Consider the following 6,200-nt stretch of genomic DNA (forward strand, 5'->3'; position numbering starts at 1 on the left):
AGCCCGCTGCCGGGTGGGAGGGGCCAGAATTGACCCCGCCCCCGACGCGCGCTCCGGTGGAGCCCCCGGGCCCGGCTCTGGAGGGGAGGGGCCGCGCTCGGCCCCGCCCCTGTCCCCCACGAAACTTCACTCAGCGGGGAGAGCCCTGCCTTCCCAGGCTTTGAGGGCGGGGCTACGCTCCTGCACTGCGCTCAGATCCGAAGCCTACAAACGGGCGGCGGGATCTGAGGGCGTAATGAGAAATTCTTTCAACGTTCACATCTGTACGTTTTCACAATACAGAGTGACAGAGGCGTGTCCGGGGAAATGGCAGGATGCGACTATCCAGGAGCCAGCAGGCTCAGCCTTGAGCGGCCTCCCCGCTCTCCGGTCTGTTTTCCAGAGGGTGGCACCCCGGACACCGCCCGAGGCACCCTGATCACCTCCTGGGCTGGGAGAGCTGGGGGCCCCCTGTAGCCTGAACCCATCGGTCTGGGACGTCTGCAGCCCGGCGGCGTGAGAACCATAGAAACATCCGTGCCCTTTGACCCAATGACCTCACTTATGGGAAAATTCCCTAAGGAAAGAACCAAAAATACCAGGGAAAGTTGATAGAGCTAGGCAGTGACAGAGCTCTGGTTAGCATCCCGGAACTTCTACACTGGCATCCAGAAAACTCCTCTCCCTCTTCTCCCTACAAGATCAAGGTGATGTTTCAGGCCCCGCTGCAGCTGTCAGGGATTAGTAGTTGGGATCACGTAGTACTGACCATTTGCCAAGCTCTCACCTATCTGTGAGATCATGGCATCCGATCCCATCACTTCATGGCAAATAGATGGGGAAACAATGGAAACGGTGATAGACTTTATTTTCCTGGGCTCCAAAATCACTGCAAATGTTGACTGCAGCTATGGAATTCAAAGACGTTGGCTCCTTGGAAGAAAAACTATCACAAACCTAGACAAGTATTAAAAAGCAGAGACATCACTTTGCCAACAAAGGTCCATCTACTCAAAGCTATGGTTTTTCCAGTAGTCATGTATGGATGTGAGAGTTGGAGTTTAAAGAAAGCTGAGTGCTGAAGAATTGATGCTTTTGAACTGTGGTGCTGGAGAAGACTCTTGAGAGTCCCTTGGACTTCAGGGAGATCAAACCAGAAAATCCTAAAGGACATCAGTCCTATATATTCATTGGAAGGACTGACGCTGAAGCTGAAGCTCCAATACTTTGGCCACGTGATGCGAAGAACTGACTCATTGGAAAAGACCCTGATGTTGTGAGATTGAATGCAGGAGGAGAAGGGTACAACAGAGGATGAGATGGTTGGATGGCATCACCGACTCAATGGACACGAGTTTGAGCAACCTCCAGGAGATGGTGAAGGACAGGGAAGCCTGGGATGCTGCAGTCCATGGGGTCACAAAGAGTCAGACACGACTGACTGACTGAACAACACCACCTATCTATGAGTACCAAGCCTTGGGCACCATGCCCTCCTCAGTGGTCTTTCCTGCAATGCTGGGTGTTGTGGTGCCCAACAGATGAAGCTGGTGGCTGGTCCCACTCTGGAGCTGCCAGCCAGGCACCAGGCAGTGGGGAGACTGCTAGTGCTTAGAGGACACTGTTACGTCTTTCTCAGAGCAGTTTAATGAGTTGGTTTAATGAGTCCCCCTGAGGGCCCAACGACACATTCATCAACCCCAGGGACACCATACTGGTGCAGGGCCAGAGGCCCAGGACTCCTCCCCAGTCTTCTGTGCTTCAGGGGGCGGCTTTGTTTCTCCAGGAATATTTTTCAATGGGGACTTAGAGAAGATGAGACCCTCACAACCCACGTGCCCCAGTGCAGAATGTCTCCTCTGGGCCCTCCTGCTCATTCCCAGGGCAGCTCCCACAGCCGCGGCACTAGTTCCTGGTGTTTGCTTGGCTCCTCGTGCCAACTGTGGGCACCCAGAGCCCATGCCCTCAGCCAATCCCTCGTTGCCCTCTCTGTGCAGACGCTGCGTGCGGAGTTGTCAAGTGACAGGGGCCTATGTGCTCGTGCCCTTGTGCTGGCATCTCCCGCCTCTACTCCCTAGTAGGCACCCGGAGCTGATGTGACAGGTGACTGTCCTCACACGGGACCTATTGCCTGGACCCTAGATTAGGCAACCGGGTCACCAGTGACAGTTGAATGCCCTCACCCAAGGCCACCTCTGCCACTGCCAGAGTAGGTACCAAGGTGTGCTTCAGTGAGGCCCTAAGGACTATTCAGAGATGAGGGGACCAGTGACTGTCCTGACAGGGTCCCCCCCTCTCAAGCTTGTGCCTCCTTGTAGGCATCTGGAATGGAGGTGACAGTTGAATGCTCTTAACCAGAACCAGTGAAGGAAAAGGGAAAGATATACCCAATTGAATGCAGAGTTCCAAAGAATAGCAAGGAGAGTTAAGAAAGACTTCTTAAGTGAACAATGAAAAGAAATAGAGGAAAACAATAGAATGGGAAAGACTAGAGATCTCTTCAAAAAATTGGAGACCTCCAAGGGAACATTTCATGCAAAGATGGGCACAATAAAGGACGGGAACAGTATGGACCTAACAGAAGCAGAAGACATTAAGAAGAGGTAGCAAGAATACACAAAAGGACTATACAAAAAGGTCTTAATGACCCAGATAACCACGATGGTGTGATCGCTCACCTAGAGCCAGACATCCTTGACTGTGAAGTCAAGTGAGCCTTAGGAAGCATCACTATGAACAAAGCAAGTGGAGGTGATGGAATTCCAGTTGAGCTATTTGAAATCCTAAAAGATGATGCTGTGAAAGTGCTGCACTCAATGTGCCAGTAAATTTGGAAAACTCAGCAGTGGTCACAGGACTGGAAAAGGTCACTTTTCATTCCAATCACAAAGAAAGGCAATGTGGCAAAGAATGTTCAAACTACCCCACAGTTGCACTCATTTCACATGCTAGAAAAGTAATGTTCAAAATCCTTCAAGCTAGGCTTCAATAGTATGTGAACTTAGAACTTCCAGATGTACAAGCTGGATTTACAAAAGGCAGAGGAACCAGAGATCAAATTGCCAACATCTGTTGGATCATAGAAAAATTGAATTTCAGAATAACATCTACTTCTGCTTCATTGACTACACTAAATCCTTTGACTTTGTGGATCACAACAAACTGGAAAATTCTTAAAGAGATGGGAAAACCAGACCACCTGACCTGCCTCTTGAGAAACCTGTATGCAGGTCAGGAAGCAACAGTTAGAACTGGACATGGAACAACAGACTGGTTCCAAATAGGAAAAGGAGTACGTCAAGGCTGTATATTGTCACCCTGCTTATTTAACTTATTTGCAGAGTACACCATGAGAAATGCCAGGCTGGATGGATCACAAGCTGGAATCAAGACTGCTGGGAGAAATATCAATAACCTCAGATATGCCAATGACACCACTCTTATGGCAGGAAGCAAAGAGGAACTAAAGAGCCTCTTGATGACGGTCAGAGAACAGTGAAAAAGCTGGCTTAAAACTCAACATTCAAAAAACCAGATCATGGCATCTGGTCCCATCACTTCATGGCAAATGGATGGGGAAACAATAGAAACAGTGACCGACTGTTTTCTTGGGCTCCACAATCACTACAGATGGTGCCTACAGCCATGAAGTTAAAAGACGCTTGCTCCTTGGAAGAAAAGCTATGACAAAACTATACAGCGTATTAAAAAGCAGAGACATCACTTTGCTGACAAAGTTCCATCTAGTCAAAGCTATGGTTTTTGCAGTAATCATGTACATATGTGAGACTTGGACAGTAACAAAGGCTGAGCACCGAAGAAGTGATGCTTTCAGACTGTGGTGCTGGAGAACACTCTTGAGAGTCCCTTGGACTGCAAGGAAATCAAACCAGTCCATCCTAAAGGAAATCAACCCTGAATACTCATTGGAAGGACTGATGCTGAAGCTGAAGCTCCAATACTTTGGCCACCTGATGCGAAGAACTGACTCACTGGAAAAGACCCTGATGCTGGGAAAGACTAAGGACAGGAAGAGAAGGGGGCGACAGAGGATGAGATGGTTGGATGGCATTACCAACTCAATGGACAAGAGTTTGAGCAAGCTCCGGGAGATGATGAAGGACAGGGAAGTCTGGCGTGCTGCAGTCCATGCGTTCTCAAGGAGTTGGACACACGTGAGTGAATGAACAACAAGAACCACAACCTCATGCCTCTTCTGCATTGCAAGCTCCTAGAGCTGAGATTACAGCTACTGTCCCTCTCAGGTCCTTCATGGCTGTCCTTCATCGGCACCGGGCATCCGGTGATAGTTGAGCAACTTCACCAGGGCCTCTCATCTCTGCCACATGGTAGCACCTAGATCTGAGCTATCCACTAACTGCCCTGGCCTGGGGCCTCTGTCATGGTGGGGATACTCAGAGAGGATCAGATTGGGGGTCTCCACCCCACCCTCCCTGCTCCCACGTGGTCATCACATGTTGGGGGCCCAGGAAGAGCTTAATCTCTCCTCCACTTCCGGTTCCTGCCCCTACGTGGATCTTCCATGCTGTTAAGTGTCCCCCTTGGTGATGATTCTCCCCAGCACACAGCTCTACTGGGTCCCCCAAAGTCTGTAGGTGCCTGTGAAGCTGGGTGAGGGGGCCCTTAGCACAAAGACCCCAGCTGGGTCAAGAAAGGCTCTTTCATTTCTTTGCTTTTTCTCCTGAGGGCTTCCCTGGTGGCTCAGATGGTAAAGAATCCGCCTGCAATGCTGGAGACCCGGGTTCGATCCCTGGGTGGGGAAGAGGCCCTGGAGAAGGGAATGGCAACCCACTCCAGTGTTCTGGCCTGGAGAATTCCATGGACAGAAGAGCTTGGTGGGCTACAGTGCACAGGGTCTCAAAGAATCAGACATGACTGAGCGACTAAGCACAGTGTCTGGCCCTTGTGGGCACACAGCTGCCCCATAGCGTCCAGGACAGGACAGGACTCTCTGTAGCTATGGATGAGCCAGAGCATTAGAGGGGAGCGAAGGGGTCTCTAGACCCCTCCCTGTGACTCTGGACTACTCACTGCCCATTCCCCAGGCCACTGGCACAGGGGAGAGGACCAAGGCCAGCGTCCCAACCCCGAATGAAGTGTGGCCTCTCAGCCTGTCCACACGGGGCCTTCTCAGCTGCTCCGTGCAGACCTGAAGGCACCATAGGGTCTGGATTCTAGCTGTCCCTGGCCCAGCAAGTCCCTTTCTGCTCTGTCTAGGTCCACATGAACCCGGTAGTCTCCCTACACAGCCCAAGCTCGTGAGGAGCGATTGTGGCCAAGCTCTTGCCAACAGCCTGTGGGCCTGGCCCCATGGTCACAGACCTCCCTGGCCCCGTGACCCCTGAGCCCTGCCAGCCATGGGGACCCGAGGAGTGGACCTTGCCTGCCCAGGTCACATGCTGGGCGGCTGGCTTGGTCCCTCCATGAAACATTCTGGCAAATGAGGAGCATCCTGTCTGTTTGGTTCAGGTCAGCCACACGTCCCAGAACTCAGGCCCAGGGCCGGGACCACAAGGGTGGCTGCAGCCCCCTTCCTGGTGTTTGATCAAGGGTCAGGGCCGGACAGACACCCAGGGGGGCGCTGCCTTTGGTGGGCAGGCTCACCTGGCCCCTTGGGATGTGCCCTTGTTCAGCAATGAGGCCTGTGCAGAGATAATCCGATTAGTTGAGATTAAGGTCATCTTGGGGAAGATAGGGTCCCCAGTCCAGGATGACTGCTGTCCTTGTCAAGGGAGAAACTTATGTGAAGATGGAGCCAGAGGTGGCCAGGCTCAAAGAGGCCAGCAGAGTCCCTGGAGTGCGCCCGCCCTTGGTCTCAGGCGTGGAGGCCAGCTGTGTGCCTCTCCATGATGCCAGGCTGTCATGTGCCCTGGACTCGCTCGTCCCCTTTGGTTTCTGTACCCAAGTCCCTTAGCCATTCCTTCCTAAATACTTTGTTGTGGCAGGGGTGGGGGGTAATGAATGGAAGGAACATGACCTGTTCTCGTGCTGCAAGTGGTCTTTTGACAATATCCCACGGCTCGGTCGGGGCAGGATGTGGGGTCAGGGGTGGAGGTCACCCACGTGCCCACCCAACCTGGTGGTCAAGGGAAATGGGCGCTGGGGTGAGCCGATGCTAGGGACGGGGCAGTCGGGCAGGCAGCTGCAGGGCTGCCCTTCCACGGTCGCAGGAGGCAAGAAAGGACCCAGAGCCAGGTGGC

This window comes from Giraffa tippelskirchi, chromosome X (genome assembly GCF_054371585.1).
Source record: "Giraffa tippelskirchi isolate mGirTip1 chromosome X, T2T-mGirTip1v1.2.pri, whole genome shotgun sequence".
Classification (NCBI taxonomy): domain Eukaryota; kingdom Metazoa; phylum Chordata; class Mammalia; order Artiodactyla; family Giraffidae; genus Giraffa; species Giraffa tippelskirchi.